At 39.0% G+C, this 23,585-nt stretch overlaps 2 long non-coding RNA genes across 2 annotated transcripts; both read left to right on the top strand.

Moving 5' to 3' along the window:
* Positions 1-3,578: 3,578 nt before the first annotated feature.
* LOC120294740 lies at positions 3,579-7,735 on the top strand. Its single transcript, XR_005552030.1, has 2 exons — positions 3,579-7,335; positions 7,444-7,735. It is a non-coding gene; the product is annotated as an uncharacterized LOC120294740 (long non-coding RNA).
* Positions 7,736-9,831: 2,096 nt separating this feature from the next.
* Positions 9,832-16,440, top strand: LOC108960394. The gene is made up of 2 exons (XR_005552025.1): positions 9,832-10,126; positions 10,576-16,440. It is a non-coding gene; the product is annotated as an uncharacterized LOC108960394 (long non-coding RNA).
* Positions 16,441-23,585: the final 7,145 nt, after the last annotated feature.

Here is a 23,585-nt window from a genome sequence, read left to right as displayed (position 1 = left end):
AATCTCTTTCTAGTCTAGAGTGCGAGTCATGCCAACTTGGCAAATTACATCGTGTTAGTTATACACCTCGAGTCATTAAACGATCAGCATCTCCTTTTTTATTAGTTCATTCAGATATTTGGGGTCCATGTCGTGTGGTTTCCAATTCGGGTTTCAGATATTTTGTTACTTTTGTCGATGACTATTCCAGAGTTACTTGGTTATATTTAATGAAAGATCGTTCAGAATTATTTTCTATTTTTCGTGCATTTATATCTGAAATTTATACTCAATTTGGCATGCGTGTTAAAGTTCTGCGTTCGATAATGCTAAGGAGTATTTTTCCACATCCTTTTCGATTTTATGACTCAACATGGTATGATCCATGAATCTTCCTGTCCCGATACTCCACAACAGAATGGTATTGCTGAACGAAAGAATAGGCATTTATTGGAAGTAACTAGATCTATGTTATTTGAGATGAAGGTACCGAAAACCTTTTGGTCGATCTTTGTTCTAACTGCATGTTATCTCATTAATCGCATGCCTTCTTCTATTCTGCAAGGTGGTATTCCTTTTTCCACCTTGCTTCCTAGTGAACCACTATTTGTCTTACCACCCCGTATCTTTGGTTGTGTTTGTTTTGTTCGTGATCATCGACCCGGAGTATCAAAACTTGATTCCAAGGCACTCAAGTGTATGTTTATGGGTTATTCCCGCACTCAAAAGGGATATCGCTGTTATTCTCCATTACTGAAAAAATATTTTGTAACAGCTGATGTTTCATTTTTTGAATCCACTCCTTATCATAATGTTCCAATTGATGTGTCTGAATTAGATGAAAACTTGTGTGTGACCATCATTCAGTCTACTATTCCCAATGTTTCCCCGGTATCTACGAGAGAAACCACCTCCTCTCCCGAGTTTATACACGACGTCATCGTGATGCTACTCTGCTCCTCCTGCTCCTCATGTCACTACTATGTCGACTTCAGCTCCGAGATCCGCCATTAGCTGTCCCTCCTCTTGTATCTGATCTTGATCTTCCTATTGCTCATCGCAAAGGTACACGTATTTGTACTCAACATTCTATTGCAAATTTTATTTCTCACTCTTCTGTGTCTCCTAATTTTCAAGCCTTTTTAACTATTGTTGAACAATATTCTATCCCCATGTCTGTCACTGAGGCATTACAAAATTCTGGTTGGAGGACAGCAATGGAAGAAGAATTACAGGCTCTTGAGATTAATCAAACTTGGGACTTAGTACCACTTCCTCTAGGCAAAACTGTTATTGGTTGTCGATGGGTGTATGCTGTAAAAGTTAACCCCGATGGTTCTCTTGCTCGTTTAAAAGCAAGACTTGTTGCAAAAGGGTATGCTCAAGTGTATGGAGTTGACTATCTAGACACATTTTCTCCTGTTGCCAAATTTACTTCTGTTCGTATTCTGATCTCTCTTGCTGCAACGTATAATTGGCCTTTATTTCAGCTTGATGTTAAGAATGCTTTCTTGAATGGCACTCTTCATGAGAAAGTTTATATGGAGCAACCTCCAAGGTTTGTTGCTCAGGGGGAGTCTGGACTAGTTTGCAAATTAAAAAAATCTTTATATGGTTTGAAACAATCTCCACGAGCATGGTTTGGAAGATTTTCTGAGATTGTATTGTCTTTTGGGCTATCAAAATGTGGAAATGATCATTCTTTCTTTTATAAACAATCGAGGGGCGGCAAACTATTCTTGATTGTGTATGTTGATGATATTATCATCACGGGAGATGACTTGGTTGGTATAGCTGAGCTAAAAGCCTATCTTCAGCAACAGTTTCAAACTAAGGATTTAGGAAAATTGAAATATTTCCTAGGAATCGAAGTGGCACAATCACAAAAGGTGTTGTTCGTCACGGCGAAAATATGTATTGGATTTGCTCACCGAGACGGTATGTTGGGATCAAAGCCTCTTGATTCACACATGGAACAAGGGGTTAAATTAGTTGCTGATGGAGGAGAAATTCTTAATAATCCTGAGAGATATAGAAGACTGGTAGGTAAGCTGAATTATCTTACAGTTACTCGACCAGACATTGCTTTTCCTGTCGTGTAGTAAGCCAATTTTTGTCTTCCCCTCGTACATCTCACTTTGGGATGCGATTATTCGGATATTGAGGTATTTGAAGAAAGCTCCGAGAAAAGGAATTCTCTACCAAAACCATGGTCATAACAAAGTTGAAGCTTTTACGTGCTTTGATTGGGCTGGGTCTCCGGATAATAGAAGATCAACTACTTGGATATTGTATCTTAGTCGGAGGAAATCTGGTATCATGGAAAAGTAAGAAACAAAGTGTTGTTGCCCGCTCTAGTGCTGAGTCAGAATATAGAGCCATGGCACAAGTAACGTGTGAATTAGTGTGGATTTGACAGTTATTGATTGAGTTAGGCTTTAAAGATTTAGTACCCATGACTCTGTGGTGCGATAATAAAGCTGTTGTGCATATAGCTTCCAACCCCGTGTTTCATGAGAGAACAAAACACATTGAGGTTGATTGTCATTTTATCCGAGAGAAGTTGCAGAATGGAGTAATTCTTCCCAGTCATGTTCGAACTAGTGAACAACTTGCAAATATCTTTACTAAGTCCTTGGGTAATGGGAGGATAGAACATATTTGTAACAAGCTGGGCATGATTAATATTTATGCTCCAGCTTGAGGGGGAGTGTTAGGAGTAAGAAGAGTAAATTAGTCTTTACCACTTTTAGGGTTTATTTTTTATGTATATATATTAAAGTTTATTGAATAATACAAAGTAACTTTTCTCTACAGGTTTGAATGAAACTTTTCCTTTACATCTGGTACTTCTTAGTTAATCCGAGAGAGCAGATCTAGTTCTCTTCCCTTCGCAGATCAGAGTTTGGTCGAGGCAATATTTCATGTGGCCAAGTTCAACATGGAGTTCGACCAAAAAAAAAAAAAAGTTCAACATGGAGTGTCTACAATGCAGCATCAATTTCTAATTTGTCTCCCACTTCTGTTATCTTCTAGTCAAGGTGGTTATCATCTAGTTAAGGTGGAACGATCAGATGTTTCCTTTCCTTTGCAGGTCATAGTTTGGTCGAGGCAATACTTTACCTCGTCAATTTCACGATGGAGTGTCTGTGATCAGTGATGGCTCTTTCTTACTGCATAAGAATTAATTTATAGGACAAGCTCTTCTGTCAGAGTTCTTTCTTGTCTGGAAAGGGTCCACACAAGTTCTAGCTTGTGTCTCTTCATTCTTATCTGTGTGCCACAATCACTAATCAGATCTCTAGTTATTCATGGAGATATCATCAAGATGTATGCGTTACGCACTTCTTCCCTATTGTGGTGATCGCTCTTGGCATTACCTAGTATGCTTCGCCTTCCGTTGTACACGATTTCTGTGTTTTTCTTTTGGTACAGATCAAGAGGTCATTTCGTGTTCTTTCTGTGCAAGAGATTGTTCAAGTTGGATTCAGTCAATGGCCATATAAATTTTTAAAAATTGTAGGTTTTCTTTGGTTATTGGGACCGTGAAGGCTGTTTGCTTGACGAATCGGTTTTACTTGGGGCATACTTTGGTAGAATTTTATTTTTTGATGATGTATTTCAAATAACTATCCGGATTGGTATTCTTAATCTTTCTTATTTTAAATCTATTTTTTTACAGATGATGATAGTTGATGCTAGTTGTTCTTTGTTATTTTAGAGTCTACTTTCTCATCGGGATTGGATTGGAAACTTTTGATTTGTATGTCTCGGAGAAGTGGTGATCTATTATGCAGTTTTTGTTTGCTCAAGTTCTGAAATAGTCTCTGACCACATATTCAGGATGGGCGCTGGAGTGGAATTTTGAAAATCTCTAGGCATTTTGTAGTTTTGATTTAAGTTTTTCTTCCATTGATTGTCTTCAGGGAGCAGTGAGATAGAAATTGCTGAGTTCTCTCTGTAGGCTGAAGCTTTGCCAGGTTTGAGAAGTGGTGATTTATTGTGTTCTTCTGTAGGGCTGAGTTGATGATTGTTTGAAATTGGACAAGCAACTGCTTTGTGGATTCTAGGCAGTTATTGGTTTGAATGAAGTTTGTTTTCCACTTCTGCTTTTTTCCGTTTATGGTGAGATTATTAGGCCTTTCTTTTTTTCCTTCTATTGCAAGCCTCTTCCATTTCAATGTGGGCTGTCCTTAATCTATAATGGTTCTTTTTACATTTCAATTAACAAGCTCTTCTTTATTTGAGCTTCTCTTGCCGTTTGTTGTTTTTGGAAAATGAATAGTCATTCACTATCTTCCATTGTTGGGATTGTTTATGAATCTGGAAAGCTTGAGATCCTCAAAGTCCTGGCTTGTTTCTATCCTTATAATGCATGCTGCATTAACTAAAGTGATTGGTGGTAAATCATGGAGATATTGCAAGTGTAATTTATTCATCTCGCCTTTTTTATTTTGCGAATGCTAGCTGCATACAATTTTGTTAGCTTAGGGTTTTATTCTATATGATTTATATGTTTTCTTTTGATACAGAATATTTTGGTGGAACTTTTCATTTACCAGGTGATTTCTATGCTTTAAGGGGTTGTTGAGGAGTGGTCATGGACATCCTTAGTGTTTACGCTCCTTTGATCATCAATTGATGGATTGATCAATCCTTTTGTTGTTTTAGAGTTGTTTCCAGATTTGTAATCCAATGCACTGGCTGTGCTTCTTTTTTCGTGGAGCGATCTCTTTGATTGAGGAGGTTGTCTCAGGAATGGGTACATATGATGAGGTTGGTCAATTATTACTTAGAATGAATGAGCTTTTCCCGAGTTCGATGATCTATTGACATCTATCTTTGGTTGGGTTGGTTTATGGGTGGTGTCCTTGTCATGCGTTGTTGAGGCTTTAATACACCAGACAAATGGAAGAGACGTATTGCTTGTTCCCATATTCAAGGTTGTCTGTGGCACGAGCTTACTAGGTACATGCTTGATCCTGATAAAAAACTTTTTACTGGGGACTTTGATGGGTTTGAAACCATAATGGGGTGATCTTCTACTGTGTTTTGAAAATGTGGGCATCCCACCAATAACTGCAATGGGTAGGTTGCTCTGTTGAGGGGAGTGGATTGAGGCTTCTCTGCTTGCAGTTGTGTTGGGGTTTAGCATGCTGTTCATCATGGACATTAGTACTAGATCGTGCACCAGTATCTACTCCTATGCAAAATCTACAGTGCTCTGATTACAATTTTTTTTGTTCTGGAGATCGTTTCTTTTTACAATAGGATGGAGGACATCTGCAATAAGATCTTGCTGTGGACTTTCAGCTGCATATCTTTGGACTTGATGCTTCTGGTTCTCGTTTTCCAGAGTTCGTTTTTCTTATGAGCAAAAGATTCTGGTGTGTCAGTGAATAAGAAGGAAATTTTGAAGTTCCCTTGCCATTGATCAACAGATCTCCTCAGTTCTGATCTCGACTCACCATCAAAAAGTCAAAACAATGTGGAAACAACTTGCTTTTATATGGATGTGGTTTCTAAGTTGTCTTTAATAGCAATGGAATTTGATTAAGACACAGAAGATTTACTTATTACTGGACTCTTTCAGTTATTTCAGTCACTGTAAGGATAATGCCGGCCTTCTTTTGGCTGGACAGTTGGCATTTGGTGCGCTATCTTAATGGTTCACTTGAAGTGACTGGTTGATCACAGATGGCTTAGGTTATTAACTTCTTGGGAAATTGCTTCAGTCGGATATGAGATGGGTCTATTGTCTTTTCTTTGTTATCTGGTTGCTATCGCCTTGATTCCCTTGTGATGTATATAAGATTTTTACCTGATGGAGATGTTTCACAAAACTTGTCTTACTCATTTCTCCCAATCTTCTGATGTCGTTGAGGGTGGATGGTCCCTTTAATAGTGTACACCAGACATCAGGATGGTGATCTTCAAGAATGTCAATACGTCATCCAGCTATACTGAGTAATGTCTCTTCCTTGGCTATACGGTTTCCCGCCGGCCTTTGTATCATTGGCTCTCTGGGAAATTCTCACCAAGCATGGTTATTGTAAATGTAAATGCTATTAGATGTGAAAGTATTGACTTGTGCACAGCTTCTGGAACTATTGACAATCTCTACTACGGCTGAGCACTTCAATTTGTTCGTTATAGTAACCTGGTTCTTTTATATAATGAGTGTTTTGTTTTAAGTTCGGTACCTACCTTGATTATGTAGGCATATGAAATCTGTTATCCCTAATTCTGTTCAAGAGGCAATTTCTAAGTATTTGTTAGCAGTACTTGTTTTCCTTCTCATTGATGCTTAACTTGCAAGGCCACAGCGTTTGTGCTGTCAGCAATCAAGAGAGGTGGTAAAATTGAGAACTAGCCAAGATGCCAGTCACAATTATAGATATTCATTCTGATGAAGAGGTTTTGGTGTATTTCTTTCGTCTCCTAGGGAACTGAATTTGTTGCTGGGTTTTTGTTTGCCTATGGTTTTTTTTGACAAGTTGGTTAAGCACAATACAATGTTGACTGACTGAAGATGTATATTGGCCTTATGTTTACCATCTGGGGATTTACTTGAACGTTCATCTCTGGAAACATCTTTGGGACACATAATTATGATGATGGAGCTATCAATAGAAGTTTAATGTTTGTATGCGACTCCTTTCAGAATCCCTCTCTTTATTTGGAGTTTGAAAGTAGTTTTGACTCTCTATCTTGACTTTTATATCTGTGGATGACAAGTGGGAGAAGAGGGTTATCTTGTGGATTCTGAATCTGTTTATTTGAAGAAGCTGGGGTCTTCTATTTGCATGTCCCTCAGCTCCAGGTTGTCTTGCCGATTTTAATTCTGTTTGGAGTTAGGTCCATCGATTTGTGTTCCTTAGCTTCTGCATTACTGCATCATCTCTTACAATTTTTTAGCATTGCTGATCATGAAATGGCTGGGATTTTGCTCTTACTTACGTTGTGGGTGGTGGAGCCAGGCTTAAATGCAAGGGTATTGTCAAGCCAACATTAGTGCACCGTCCACAAACTTTCAGTAAATCCATGTTGATAAGAGGGGGAGAGTTTTAGAATGTTGCATGTCCTTTGTTCTATCTTATGTGCTATGATACTTGTTTTGGATCGTTCTTTAATTGTCATGTTTGTATTCATACTGGAAAGGAGCTTCTGTGGCATGAGAACAATTGTAATGCGTGCGTTTTGTGAATAGTTCGGTCTTGCCATAAAAAATTTGGAAACCAGTGCAGATTATGCAACTATCGTGTCAACCCAGATTGGTGAAAAATTGTGGCGAGGAAGGCTATTCCAGCAATGCGACGGCCATCGAATTTGCTTGAGTGCAGCTATGGCAGATAGGTTGGCTGGACAGACTGCAATTTTCTCGATTTAAAGAAAAATCCCTTATCCCATCTGTAGTAGAGAACTTGCTGCTCTTCTGAATACTTGTGTTTGCTGCTGTCGTAGTTAAGTCACCAGGACCATCTACGGGATAAAGAGTCGTCGGGCCCTCATTGTGGTCTGGCCGGGGGAGAGTGGGACCAGGCCCACTCGTTGCTGCTCAAGTAGGGATAAAATGTCTAGAGATTGTTGGAATATGTGTTACCAAGGGAGCAATTGAATCTAGATGGCTGCCATGTTGTAATTCTTGGTTCATAAAGATAATGCGCTACTTTTCATCCGTGGATGTAGGTCAACTCGACTGAACCATATAAATTTTCGGGTGCATCATCTAATGGTTTTATTTACTTTTTATCCATGTCATTGATTCTGGTTTAGGCAAAATGACAAAACAGGAAAAAATAAATATAATGATAAGACTTTAGTTTTGTAGTTTTTCGAACCCAAATTAAAACTTTTTATAGGTTGCAAATAAATCATTACCAATTAATGTGAAATCTCAAATCCTCATGTGTGGACTTTGTTAGTGAATAATTTTCTGATGGCGAAGGAAATGAATAAAATTGATACAAGAATGAGACGAAGTACTTTAGTTGCTTTGTAAATGGATGATGTCTTATTTTCTGATCAGTATTTCTATTATAATATCAAGAATAACAAACTCATAAGTGCTATCTCATTCGCGAAACTATCATGTGTAGAATCCTAGCATGAAATAAATGTGAATTTATCTTGAATTGGGAAAAATATAATCAACTGTAGATTGACTAATTTCATGGCGAATCTTTGATTGATGATAGGTTTGTAGTTTGATACTCGTAGACTGGGTAGTCATGGATTGAGACTTTGTATTTAACGGAATGGTGTGATGATAATAATACAAAGATGAAAAGGGGCATAGGGACTTTTCATCGACTTTTATCGATTTTAAGGATGAGTTGTCAGTAGAGAGATACTGATCCTTGATAGAACCAAGCTAGTAGAAAGCTATCCAAATTTAATCACCTTTTCTTACCTTGCCATCAAGTTGTTCACATGGTGGAATTATCCCAAAAATCTTTCCCTACTAAACACTAAATTTACCATACACATATATATATGGATGCATATATATATCCCACTCTACTAGAGAATGCCTATTTTCGTCCTAATATTTTAATTCTATCATAAAAAGATCCAACCATTCAAATTTGTTGCAAATTTATTTCCAAGTCCTTTAATGCATCCAGTTTGAGCAAATATTTCGTTAGATCTCCTCAAATTTCAATTTCACCCTTAAAGAATGGAAGGTTATCAAGTCTTATTGTCCAAACTCGACTTGAGCCCCTTTACTAGGTTGGGTGCTGGGGGTCGATCAACTATTCCTCAGGTGCTTTAGCTGATTGATTCTTTCGTCCATATTGGGCTAAGACCTCTATCTTGCTATTAGGTAGGAGCAGCTTTCCTTCCGATCTATATATTTCCTTTGGTGCTTCGGCCTCAATGAAAAAATAAAATGGAGCACCTAACAACGTATCTTCACAGACCAAGAACTACGAGATCGCCCCTTTCATTCTGAGGTGACGAGTGATGCTTAGGGTCTATTTGGCAATATTTTTTTTTCCCCAAAATAGAAGAAGAGTAGAAAACATGTTTGATAATGTTAATTAATTTTTCCATTTTTTAAAATATAAAAGTGGTTAGAAAATAGATTTGAAATAAAAATTAAAAAAATTAAAAAAATAACTTTTTGTTCTCGTGAATAATTTTTAGAATTTTTTTTCCTCCTTGGCCCCTAAGGCCCCCCCACCACCGTACCTTGCTGTCTGGCTGCTAGCCAACCATTGTAGACTAGCTGCGATAAGGAAGATTAAGGGAAAAATAAAAGTTTTAAAAAATTAATAAAAAATTAAAAGAAATTTTACATTATAAAAAATATATATTGATTGTATCAAATGCATTCCTCTTCTTTTTCCATTCTGGAAATATAAATTTTGTATTATTACAAAATGTATTTTTTTACTCAAAAATTATTCCAAATAATAAAAATAGAAAAAGATTATTTATGAATAGAAATTATTTTCTAGATGAAAAGCATTGCTAAACGGATTCAAAAATCCGCGTATATATAAGTGGAGGGAGAATATTTATTAGACTACATATTGGCCCTTTTTATCTATATTTTAAAGTAATTTGGCATGAAAGAAAATGAAAAATATGGGCCTTCTAGAAAATACAGTCTTCATTGTAATGCCATGGATCCGAATTTTGAGATCAAGAAGGAAGGACACGATCACACCAACTAAGGACACGTGTTCAAAGAAGATCCGTGCCGAGTGTGCCTTCCCGATTCTTCACGCGATACCGCGTGCGTCTCAAGCAAGCAACGGTCGGAATCGGCGGCCCACCGACTTTCGACGGTCACAGCCGAAGTCGGTGGATCCTTCCCCATAAATAACGGTCCTCTCCCCTTCATTCCTCGTTTTTCATTACGCGTTTCTGGTTCTGCTCGCGTTCGCCTCTTTTCTTCTCTCTCTCGCCATGGCGTCTGGCGATATCGTCGTCTTCCGGATTGAGAGCGTTCTCCGTCCTATTTCCCTTTCGTTTTCCGATTCTTGATTGATTGATTGTTGATGGGGGTTCCGATCGCTATCATCTGGTTGCAGAGTCCCCACCGCTGTCGCGCGGAGATTCTCGAGGGTTTCGCTTGCCCTACGGTCGTCCCCGTTGGTTATGGGAATCATCCGGTTTACACCTCGTCCTTTGATCGGTTAGTGATTCATCGGCCGATCGATTGATCTTTTCGTTATTCGGTGAATTGGCGGTGTGGCTTCTCTCCTCCTGGATCGTATCTCTTTCGTCTTTGTGAGGATGCTGTCGCGGGAAGTGTTTGGTTTAGCGCTCCTCCTCTGACCCTTTATTGAATGACCAATCGATCTTTCCGTATGATTGTTTTATGAGCGAAACTGCTTGTCTGGGGGATGATGAATACTACCACATTGGTCAGCTCGTTTCCTAAAACACGGGGTGTCTGGGCTTTCTGGAGGACCGACGATCCTTTTGCTGTCTGTTTTTCAGTCGAGACGATGAACTATAGTAGTCTTTGACCACATCTTAGACCGGGTGATGGACTGAAATTTACTGGTTTTGATGGGAATTTGTTCTTCAGTTTTTTGATCTTGGGGAGTTGATTATCGTCCGGTCCTGGTTCTCTCACAGGTTGGAGCTTGCCAGACTCGACAAGTGGCGATCTGCGGCGAGCTGATGATTGTCTGAAATTGCATAAGTTCTATGGTTTCAGTTTGAATGAAATTTGTTCCCCACTCCCATAATTTTCCAATTAATGAGTAAACCGATTCTCATTGCTTTGGAGTGGTTAATGTATGATATGTGATGGTTCTTTCTTTGCAAGGTGTATGCGCCACAACATATCACTAGTCAATCCAAATTTGCCTGCCGGTGTCCCCCTCCTAGAAATAGTCCCTCCCTCGTGTCCTCATCCTTCAGTCTCATCGGGAGACATCGTTATGGGAATCTATTCGGTTTATGCCTCGTCCTTTGATCACTTAGTGATTCATCGACCTATCAATTGATCTTTGCGTTTTGCATTGTTGTTTTGCCCAGCTCATTCTGGATTCATCTTGTTTGGTGAATGGGCAGTGTGCGGCTTCTTTCCTTCCTCTTGGATCATATCTCTTGAGGATGCTGTGATGCCATAACGGGGAGGGTTTGGTTTAGCTCCTCCTTTGACCCTTTATTGATACAATGACCGATCGATCTTTCTGTACAATTGTTTCACGAGCTGCTTCTGGATTTTGTTATTTGGTGAATCCACAGTGGCTCCTTTCCCCTTGGAGCGAAACTGTTTGTCTGAGGATGTCAAGGACGATGAATACTACGATGACACTGGTCAGCTTGTTTCATAAAACATGGATGTTTGGGCTTATCGGAAGACTGATGATTCTTTTGCTGTTTCTTTCTTCTTGATTGGAACTCGTTCTTCGGTATTTTTTTTTTTCTTTTTAATCTTTGGGGGTGGATTATCGTGTAGTCCTGACAGGTTGGAGTTTTGCCAGACTCGACATGTGGTGATTTGGTGCCAGCTGATGATGCTGATGATTGTCTGAAATTGGATAAGCTCTATCATTTCTGGAGGCAGTTGTCGGTTTGAATGGAAATTTGTTCTCTAGTGTTATAATTTTCTAATTAATGTGAAACACAATTCTCATTCCTTTAGAGGTCAGTGTTTGGTTGATGTATGGTCCATGATGGTTTTTTCTTTGCAAGGTGTATGTGCCACAACAGATCATCATCCAATCCGGAGCTGCTCGCCGATGTCTCCTTCCTAGAAATAGTCCCCCCTCATGTCCTTATCCTTCAGTCTCATTGGGAGACATTGTTATGGGAAGTGTTTGGTTTAGCGCCTCTTCTGATCCTTTATCGAACCCACTTTACGTATAATTATTTTACCAGCTGGTTCTAGATTCTGGTATTTGGTGAATTTGCAGTGGTTACTTTCCCCCTCAGAGTGTACTATTTTTCTGATGATGGTGAGGAGGAATGAATACAATACCATGACAGCGGTCAGTTTGTTTCATAAAACTAGATGTTGGGGCTTTTTGGAGGCCTGATGATCCTTTTGCTGTCTCTTTTTGGTTGAGATGATAAACCAGTAGTCTTTCAAGCGAGAGGCTGAAATTTGATGGTCTTGACTGGAACTTTTTCTGAGGATGTTGTCTGAGGACGGTGAATATGATGAATACAATGCAACTGGTCAGTTGGTTGCCTAGAATACAACATTTGGGCTTTCTAGAGGACTTGCACTGTTTGGTTGAGCTAATGATCTATAAAAGCCTTTTTCTTCAGGACAAACAGTGGACTGAAATTTTGACAACCTTCTAGGCTTGTTTTATAGTTTGAAAGCTTTACTGGATTTGACAGCTGGTGATCTGTTGCGTTTCTGTGGGCTTGAGTTGATAATCGCTTGAAATTGGATGAGCTCCTGGTTTTCGGATTGTGGGCAGTTATTGGTTTGAATGAAACCTTCTCTTTACTTCTGTTTTTTCTTAGTTAATCCGAAAGATCAGATCTAGTTCTCTTCCCTTCGCAGATCACAGTTTGGTGGAGGCAATATTTCATGTGGTCAAGTTCGATATGGAGTGTCTACAATGCAGCATCATTTTCTAATTTCTCTTGCACTTATGTTATCTTCTAGTCAAGGTGGTTATCATCTGGTTGAGGTGGAACGATCAGATGTTCTCTTTCCTTTGCAGGTCATAGTTTTGATCAAGGCAATCCTTTACCTCATTAATTTCGAGATGGAGCGTCTGTGATCTGTGATGGCTCTTTCTTGCTGCATAAGAATTTATTCATAGGACAAGCTCTTCTGTCAAAGTTCTTTCTTTTCTGGAAAGGTCCACACAAGTTCTAGATTGTTTCTCTTCATTCTTATCCGTGTTCCACAATCACTAATTGGATCTCTGGTTATTCATTGGAGATTATCATTAAGATGTATGCATCATGCACTTCTTCCCTATCGTGGAAATGGCTACTGGCATTACCTAGTTTGCTTTGCCTTCCTTTGTACACGATTTCTGTGTTTTCTTTTTGTACAGATCAAGAGGTCATTTGGTGTTCTTTCTATGTCTAAAAAATTGTAGGTTTTCTTTGGTTATTGGAACCGTGAAGGCTTTTTGCTGACAGAATCGGTTTTACTTCAGGGCATACTAGGAGTATCTTAATTTCAAATGATGTATTTCAAATAACTATCTAGATTGGCATTCTTAATCTTTCTTGTTTTAAATCTATTTCTTAACGGATGATGATAGCTGATACCAGCTGTTCTTTGTCTTTTTAGAGCCCACTTTCTCTTCGGGATTGGATTGGAAACTTTTGATTTGTATGTCTTGGAGGAGTGGTGATGTATTATGCAGTTTTTGTTTGCTCAAGTTCTGAAGTCGTCTCTCATCATATTTTCAGGATGGGCGCTGGACTGAGATTTTGAAGATTTCTAGGCATTTTGTAGTATTGATATAAGTTTGTCTTCAGTTGATTGTCTTTGGGGAGCGGTGAGAGAGTTCTCTCTACAGGTTGAAGTTTTGCCGGGTTTGAGAAGTGGTGATTTATTGTGTTCTTCTGTAGGGCTGAGTTGATGGTTGTTTGAAATTGGACAAACAACTGCTTTGTGGATTCTAGACACTTATTAGTCTGAATGAAGTTTGTTTTCCACTTCTTTTTTCCGTTTATTGTGAGATGATTAGGCCTACCTCTCTTTCCTTCGATTGCAAGCCTCTTCTGTTTCGATGTGGGCTGTCTTTAATCTGTGATGGTTCTTTCTACATTTCATTTAACAAGCTCTTCTTTATCTGAGCTTCTCTTGCCTTTTGTTGTTTTTGGAAAATGAATAGTCATTCACTATCTTCCATTGTAGGGATTGTTCATGAGTCTGGAAATCTTGAGATCCTCAAAGAGCCGGCTTGTTTCTATCCTTGCAATGCATGCTGCAATAACTAGTAGCTGGTAAATCATGGAGATATTGCAAGTGTAATTTATTCGTCTCGCCTTTTCTATTTTGCAAATGCTAGCTTCACACAATCTATATGATTGATGTGTTTTCTTTCGATACAGAACTTTTGGTGGAACTTTTCATTTACCAGGTGATTTCTATGCTTTAAGTGGGTGTTGACAAGTGGTCATGGACATCCTTAGTGTTTATGCTTTTTTGATCATCGATTGATGGATTGATCAATCCTTCTGTTGTTTTAGAGCTGTTTCTGAATTTATAATCTAGTGCATTGACTGTAGCTTCTTTTCTCACAGAGCAATCTCTTTGATTGAGGAGGTTGTCTCAGGAATGGGTACATATGATGAGGTTGGTCAATTATTACATAGAATGACTGAGCTTTTCCCAAGTTCGATGATCTATTCACATCTATCTTTGGTTGGGTTGGTGTATGGGCAGTCTCCTTGATCATCTTCAGGACTGTGTGAAGAACTGAAATTTCGATGAACTCCTGCTGCATAGGCACTTGGGTTTTTATTGAATCTTTCCTCAGTTGATTCCCTTGGAGTGGAAATATGATAATTGTCTTTGTTCCTATTCCTTTCTAGGTTGGAGTTTTGCCAGATTTTATAAGTGATGATCTTTCGCCTTTTCTGTGCGGCTGAGTTGATGCATTGTGGAGTCCGGCCTTTTTGTGAAATTGGATAAGCCTCCCCTTCTTGGATTTTGGTTCTTTCGATGTGCTCACTCTATATGTGTCTATGGATCAATCCCTAATCAATTGATATTTTGTCCATGCTTTTATGATAGGGTGTGCGAGAACTACCTTGACTTATGCTTAGAGGGTTTGAAGTTCGACATAAGATCTCTTGATTGTCATTGGATGGCCTCTCTTTTGGACATAGCTGCAAAAGGAGAGTATTAAGTCTCCTTACTTGCAATAAGATATCTGTATGGTTTGCTTAGCCAACATCTTCCACTGCTCTAATAATTTCTTCTGATACAGTGATTATTGGGGACATTTTAGAAATGAGGCTTTTTGTAGGTGAGATGGGTTGCTTTTATTTTGTAGTGAGGGCCTAATTTCTGAATATTTTAGGTTCTCGTTGATCCATGGGACTATGAAGACTTTTCTGCTGGACCTAAGTCATACTTTGTTGCAAACTGTTAGCATCTCATTCTGAAAAGATGAACTGGTACTGTGCTATTTTAATAGCATACACCGCGTGGGTTCCTTTCATAACCAGTTGGTCTCTTTCTTCTCGTGTTTCATGATTGTCATAAGTGATCAGGCCTCACATGGGGATGTTGACAGGACAGCCATGTAGACATAACTCCCTTGGCATTACTTGCACTCTGACTGGTTCTCTCCTTTCTGCTGATTCTCTTGGCTGATTCTCTTGTTTCTTATCCATCACAAAGCTGTGTTGTGGCTGTACACTGTCAGCAGACATGGCCGGTCTGGCTGGGAGGAGCAGACACTTGGTGCTTGGTTGGCATGTTTGTTGAATTTTGTAGTTAATTTGAATGGGTGAAACTGAAGGGGCGGATGACAATCCTGCATAAGCTATGTTTTGAGGTTTTAACTTACCTGGTGAGTATGGAGCTCTTCTGATATCTTATGATACCCTAATGTACGACGGTTGAACTTCTACTTCTTATATATGATCTTAAATTTAATCAAGAACAGATGCTGGTGAGGATGGAGCTCTTCTGATATCTTATGATACCCTAATGTACAATGGGTGAACTTCTACTTCTTATATATGATCTAAATTTAATCAACAACAGATGTTGAAGCTTTTTAGGATTATGAATTTATAGATGTCCAATTGCAGTGTGATCCTTTGCCATTGATGATCTTTTGACCAGATACTCTAATTCATGGTTCTACTGTATCTCTTTCTCATGGGCTTTACAAGGGTTGTTAAAGTCATTTTCCTTGTAATTGGAGATACTAAATGGTCACCTTATGATCGGTTTCATTTGCTTTAGTATTTCATTTGGAGGCATGAATTTTGAAGCATCTGCTTGGTCTATTTCCAGAACAATTATGGTGAAGGCTCTGATTTTTTACAGAAAGGTTTATCAAAGTTCTTAAGGTTCAAGCCTCCGTCTGATCACATCAACTAATTTTGCGGCTTCTAATGCTATATGGATTATTCAGTCGTCGACGGGTGCTTGTTCCAGTTTATAGCGCTCCCAGTAAGGACCATGTGAGGATGCTAATTGATCAAAATTATTAGAGAATTCTAGTTCTTGAGTTGGAGAAGGCAGGAGGTTATTATTTAATGCAATTATGTTTAGTTGAGATACTGAATTATTGTTTTTCTTTGTGGATTGGAGTGATGAGCAATGTGTGGATCTTCCTGTAGGGATTGTCTGATTTTTGTATTCTTAAGGATTAGAGGAGATGCGACGGACATCTAGATCTCTTCCTGTTGTAGGTTGGAGTCCTTTCGCAACTCATGTTGTCAACCTGGTTTGTGTTGTAGGATATGGACCCATTTTAACTATTTGGGGAATCAATTGACTTAGCAAGCTTTTGCTTTTTGCTTCTGCTGGGGTACTTTCGGTATAAATGGTTGATTTTGGGTGCCAGTTCAAGTTTCTTTCTTCTATGATGTCATGCTCTCTATCTTCGTCTGCAAACTTCACTGGATAAAATAACAATTACTACAATTGAGTCTTGTGTCCAAGGGTAAGTCTAGTTGGGGCTTCTACCTTTTGCTTCTCCTGGGGGTATTTTTTGTATAAATGGTTAATTTTGGGCGCCAGTTCAATCTCTTCGATGATGTCGTCCTCTCATCTTTTTCTGTGAACTTCATTGATAAAACTACAGTTGAGTCCTGTTTCAAGGCTAAGTCTACTTGTAGCTTTGCTTGGTGGTTTGGCGGCACACGTCAATGGCAGTTTGACTTATCAGATTCTTCTACCCAACTCTTGTGAGATAATCGCAGATATTCGCTAACATCATGGCCAGTTTATCCCTTAATACTTTCAATTTGTTTGTTTCAGTCTGTAGAAGCTCTCTCTTCGGGACTCTCTCTATATTAAAGTTCAAGTTGATATAAATTTGCCTGACAAATTAGTTTTATATTGCTTGTGTGTTGAAATCGAAAGTTACTTGGTCACGAGCGGCTCCCATGATCCTTCTGCATGGGTTCACCCCTCATCCTCTTCGAAACTCTTATTCTGTTATCTTCATTTTCTGAAGATGTTGGCTCTAGTTTGTACCTAATAAACTATATCTGCAAGGATGCTCCGGAATATGCTCGTGTGTAAGAGTGGGTGGATGGTTTGGATGTTTTTTGCCAACTTTTATAAGGTCGCTCTTTGAATGAGATGGTGCACTCGGACATGTTGCTTTCGGGTAGGGTTCATGTGTTGTATGAGCTATGCCTGATGTTGAACTTGAGAGGAAAGACTAACTGTTTTGAAGACCTCGCAAAGAAATTGAGCCTTCTTGCAGCATATATGGAGCTTGTATAATTCTGCTCGTATTTTTGGACTTATCAACATAGTTCTGTCTATCGGCAGTTGCTCATTTTTTAGAGCAAATTGTGCAACTATTATCATAGCACAAGACAGTTGTGGTTGGCAGAAAATCAAGCATGGCTTGTGCAGATAGCACCTGTTATCATTTTGGTTAGGGTGTGATGTGCTAACTTTTGTAAGTGATGTCCTGGGCCCATGCTCTGTATTTTATCGAGACTTCAAATTCTTGACATTTTCCAAACGAGAGGCGGTGATTTTCTTGTGACTAATTGTGGGTGTTCCCGGTCAAGTTTCCTAATTGGAGATATTGAGTGTTTTGCCAACCAGTAATCATGGGCAATTATGGACTTAGGTAAAGTGGCAAGTCGAAGTTTGTTGGTCTTTTATTATTTTAACCACAATTCATTTAAGAATAAAAAATTATTCAAAGCAGCCAACCCCGATTTCTAAAACCAGGGTGATGCTGCGACCATAGCAACTCTCAGGAGGTCAAAGATGACCCGTAATCTCAAGCGAAGGTTGGAATTGGCAGCCCACCGCCTTTCCTTGACTAAAATGTCAACAGATATATTATTTTCACGATTCACGACTCTGCTTCGATTTATTATTTTCACCGTCCCTTCCCAAGTCGGTGGATACTTCTCTATAAATAACCGTCCTTTCCCCTCTCCTCATTATATTCTTCCAGTCTTGTCACGCGTTTCTGGTTCTGCTCGCGTTCCCCTCTTCCCTCTTATTTCCGTTTCTTGGTTGATTGTCTCTGGGTCTAAGCGTCTGCTTGCAGAGGCCTCACCGTTGGGGAGATTCTTGAGGGTTTGATTTGGTCTACGATGCTCATGGTTATGGGAATTATCTTGTTTACGCTCAGTGATTGATCGACCCATCTGTCTCTGCGTTATTGCTTGACCAGCTTATTTTGGATCATACCTCTTTCGTCTGAGGATGTCGTCCCGGGAAGTGTTTGGTTTAGCTCCTCCTTCGACCCTTTATCGATACATTGACGGATTGATCTTTCCCTCCAATTGTTTTACGAGCTGCTTCTGGGTTTTGTTATTTGGTGAATTGGCAGTGGCTTCTTTCCGGTCTTGTCTGAGGATGTCAAGGACAATGAATACTATGATGCATTGGTCAGTTTGTTTCATGAAAACTCAGATGTTGGGGCTTTTTGGAAGACTGATGATCCTTTTGCGATCTCTTTTTGGTTGAGATAATGAACTAGTAGTCTTGATTAGAATTTGTTCTTCGGTTTTGTTATCTTCGGGGGGTTGATTATCGTCTAGTCCTCATCCTCTCACAGGTTGGAGTTTTTCTAGACATGACAAGCGATCTACTGCGAGCTGATGATTGTCTGAAATTGGATAAGTTCTATAGTCTCTCAAGGTAGTTATTGGTTTGAGTGAAATTGGTTCTCCAGTGCTGTAATTTTCTGATTGATGGGAAATCCAATTCTCATATCTTCAGAGGAGAGTGTTCAGTCGATCTATGATCTGTGATTGTCCTTGCGCCACAACAAATCGCTATCCGATCAAGATCCGCTTGCCGGTGTCTCCTTCCTAGAAGTAGTCCCTCCCTCGTGCCCTCATCCTTCAGTCTCATCATGCGTCTATGATTGTGCATGCATTCCCCACTCAGCTAACACCCTTTGGGCAGTACTCTTCAGAGGAGACACCGATCCTAAAAAGGTGTTCCTGACCTTTCTTCTTTTCTTTTTATTTTTTGATTGATCTTAAAATTGGTATGATTCTGTTTACGATATGTTATTTTCCAAAGGTTAAGCCTGGCCTCTCTTGGACACTGCTGTGTTTTGGGCATCGTTAGGGTTTGCGCTCTTTTGATCGTTGATTGATTCATCATTGATTGATCTTTCCAAGTTCAGTTGTATTATGAGATCATTCCAGTACTCACTATTACCTGAATTGGTAGTGGCTTCTTTCTTCTTGGAGCAATCATTTTCTTTGAGAGGACAATGAATACAATGCAACCAGTCAGTTGGTTGCATAGAGTACAACATTTGGGCTTTTTGGAGGACTAATGGTCTATCTTGCACTGTTTGTGATTGAGCTGATGATCTAGAAGTCTTTGTCTTGAGGACAAACAATGGACTGAAATTTTGACAACCTTCTAGTCTTCCTTTACAGTTGAAAGGTTTACTGGATTTTGACAGCTGGTGATCTATTGCATTTTCTGTGGGGCTGAGTTGATAATTGTTTGAAAGTGGATGAGCTCCTGCTTCTCGGATTTTGGGCAGTCATTGGTTTGAATGGAACTTGTCCTTTACTTCTGTAATTTTTAGTTAATCCGAAAGATCAGATCTCGTTCTCTTCCCTTCGCAGATCAGAGATTGGTTGGGGCAATACTTTACTTGGCCGAGTTCGATATGGAGTGTCTATGATCAGTGATGTTCTTTCATGCTGCATAAGCATCAGTTCCTAATTTGTCCTCCACTTCTGTTATCTTCTAGTTAAGGTAGAACGATCAAATGTTCTTTTTTCTTCGCAGAGTTTGGTCTAGGCAATACTTTACCTCATCAATTTTAATGTGCAATGTGTGCATAAGCATCAATTCATAGGACAAGCTCTCCTTTCAGAGTTCTTTCTCATCTGGAAAGGTCCGCACACGTTCTGGCTTGTTTCTCTCCATTCTTTTGTATGTGCTACTATCACTAATTGGATCTCTTGTAAATCACGGAGGGTATTTTGTTATATGTGAATGCTCTTTTTACCTATCCTGGAACTAGCTCGAATCATTACCTAGTTTGCTTCACCTTTTTTTTACACAACTTCTTTGTTTTCTTTTGGTACATAACAAGAGAGGTCATTTCGTGTTCTTTATGTGCAAGAGGTTGTTTGAGTTGGTTGGACTCAATGCCATATAATTGTCTTAATTGTAGGTTTTCTTTGGTTATTGGGACTGTGAAGGCTTATTGCTGACAGAATCGGTTTTACTTCAGGGCATCCTAGCATCTTATTTTGAAATGATATATTTCAGATATCTATCACGATTTGCTTTCTTAATCTTTCTTATTTTGTTTTATTTCTTAACGGATGATGAAAAGATTACTTTCTCAGTCTAATTTCAGAAGCACCTGACTTGTTGCAGAAGCTCAATTCATTCTGTTTCCTGTTGCCTCTTTGGGACTTTGCTATGGTCATGGACATCATTAGGTTTTACTCTCCTTCTTTGATCATTTAATAATTGATTGGTTGGTCGTTTGATTTAAGATTTTTTAGGAGCAGATTCTGGATATGTTATTTAGCATAAAGAACAGTAAATATGATGTGTTTGGTCAATTGTCACATAAAATAAAACTTTCTATCTTTTTTTCTTTTTTCTTTTTTTTTTTTTTTTTTTTGGAAGTGACACGATTCCTCTGCAGTCTCATGTTGGGTTGGTGGACCAGGAGTGCTGGGTGATGAACACTTGTTTCTTTTTTAAAATTTATTCTTTAATCATCTTTGGGTAGTGGCAAGAATCGAGATGCTAATCATCTAGTTCTAATTGCATTAGGTCGAAGGTTTGCTGAATTTGAGAAGTGCTGATCCATTGCCTTTTCTGCAAGGCTGGGAGGATGAATTGTGGAAACAGGGTTTTGTTAACTCTCATTTGGGTTCTGGACTAGGAGTACTGGGCGATGAACACTTATGTTTCTTTTTAAAATTTATTCTTTATTTAATCATCTTTGGGTAGTGGCAAGAATCTAGATGATAATCATCTATTTCTAAGTGCATTAGGTCAAAGGTTTGCCGAATTTGAGAAGTGCTGATCCATTGCCTTTTCTGCTAAGCTGAGAGGAAGAATTGTGGAGAGGGGATTTTGTTAGCTCTCATTTGGACTGTGGACAGTAAATGGTTCCACTATTATTCTTTAGTTCCTTTTGTCATTTTTTTTTTCAAGCAAGAGGATCACCATCCAGTTCTCTCTCTTTTGTAGGAAATTGGTTAAAGCAAAGACTTCACCTCTAACTTCACTATGGTGTGTTATTTTGATCTATGATGGTGCTTTGTAGTTGTGTATTAGACAAATGGTTTGATTGGACAAGATCCTTAATTATTTGGCACTATTTACCTGGAAAGCTTGAGGTCCACATTAGTTTTGGCTTGCTTCTCTTCATTCTTATCTTATATCGAACCCACTTTCTGTACGATTGTTTTACGAGCTGCTTCTAGATTCTGTTATTTTTTTTGAATTTGCAGTGATTTCTTTCTCCCTTGGAGTGAACTATTTTTTGAGGATGGCAAGGACGATGAATACCATGAGACCGGTCAGTTTGTTTCATTAAATTAGATGTTGGGCTTTTTGGAGGACTGATGATTTTTTTGCTGTCTCTTTTTGGTTGAGATGATGAACTAGTAGTCATTTAGGTCACTTTGGAGTTCTGCTAGACTTGACAAGTGGTGATCTGCCGCTGATGATTGTCTGAAATTGGATAAGCTCTATTGTCTTTCGAGGCAGTTGTTGGTTTGAATGGAAACTTGTTCTTCAGTCCCATAAGTTTCCAATTAATGCAAAACCAGATTCTCATTCCTTTGGAGGTCAGTGTTTGGTTGATGTATGATCTGTGATGGTTCTTTCTTTGCAAGGTGTATGCGCCACAACAAATCACTATTCAATCCAAATTTGCTTGCCAGTGTCCCCTTCCTAGAATAGTACCTCCCTCATGTCCTTATCCTTTAGTCTCAACGGGAGACATGGTTATGGGAATCTATTCGGTTTATGCCTCGTCCTTTGATCATTTAGTGATTCATCGACCTATCGATTGATCAAATTGCGTTTTGCGTTGTTGTTTTGCCCAGCTCATTCTGGATTCTTGTTGTTCGGTGAATGGGCAGTGTGCAGCTTCTTTCCTTCCTCTTGGATCATATCTCTTGAGGATGCTGTGATGCCATAACGGGGAGGGTTTGGTTTAGCTCCTCCTTTGACCCTTTATTGATACAATGACCAATCGATCTTTCTGTACAATTGTTTCATGAGATGCTTCTGGATTTTGTTATTTGGTGAATCCACAGTGTCTCCTTTCCCCTTGGAGCAAAACTGTTTGTCTGAGGATGTCAAGGACAATGAATACTACGATGACACTGGTCAGCTTGTTTCATAAAGCATGGATGTTTGGGCTTTTCGGAAGACTGATGATCCTTTTGCCGTTTCTTTCTTCTTCATTGAAATGATGAAAGTAGTCTTTCAGGCAATAGGCTGAAATTTGCTGGTCTTGATTGGAACTTGTTCTTCAGTATTTTTTTTCTTTTTCTTTTTCTCTTTTTTTTTTTAAATCTTTGGGGGTTGATTATCGTGTAGTCCTGACAGGTTGGAGTTTTGCCAGACTTGACAAGTGGTGATTTGCCGTGAACTGATGATTGTCTGAAATTGGATAAGCTCTATCATTTCTGGAGGCAGTTGTCGGTTTGAATGGAAATTTGTTCTCTCGTGTTATAATTTTCTAATTAATGTGAAACACAATTCTCATTCCTTTAGAGGTCAGTGTTTGGTTGATGTATGGTCCGTGATGGTTTTTTCTTTGCAAGGTGTATGTGCCACAACAGATCATCATCCAATCCGGAGCTGCTTGCCGATGTCTCCTTCCTAGAAATAGTCCCCCCTCATGTCCTCATCCTTCAGTCTCATTGGGAGACATTGTTATGGGAAGTGTTTGGTTTAGCGCCTCTTCTGATCCTTTATCGAACCCACTTTACGTATAATTATTTTACCAGCTGGTTCTAGATTCTGGTATTTGGTGAATTTGCAGTGGTTACTTTCCCCCTCAGAGTGTACTATTTTTCTGATGATGGTGAGGAGGAATGAATACAATACCATGACAGCGGTCAGTTTGTTTCATAAAACTAGATGTTGGGGCTTTTGGAGGCCTGATGATCCTTTTGCTGTCTCTTTTTGGTTGAGATGATAAACCAGTAGTCTTTCAAGCGAGAGGCTGAAATTTGCTGGTCTTGACTGGATTTTTTTCTTCAGTTTTTTTTTTTTTTTTTTTTTTTTTTAACTTTGGGGATTGATTATCGTCTAGCCCTGATCCTCTCACAGGTCGGAGTTCTGCTAGACTTGACAAGTGATCTGCTGTGAGCTGATGATTGTCTGAAATTGGATAAGCTCTATCGTCTCTCGAGGCAGTTACGGTTTGAATGGAAATTTGTTCTACTATGCCATAATTTTCCAATTAATGCAAAACCCAATTCTCATTCCTGCGAAGGTCATTGTTTGGTTGATGTATGATCTGTGATGG

This window comes from Eucalyptus grandis, chromosome 6, assembly GCF_016545825.1.
Source record: "Eucalyptus grandis isolate ANBG69807.140 chromosome 6, ASM1654582v1, whole genome shotgun sequence".
Classification (NCBI taxonomy): domain Eukaryota; kingdom Viridiplantae; phylum Streptophyta; class Magnoliopsida; order Myrtales; family Myrtaceae; genus Eucalyptus; species Eucalyptus grandis.
The sequence above is the reverse complement of the archived record's forward strand: the minus strand, read 5'-3'. Positions and strand labels throughout refer to the sequence as shown.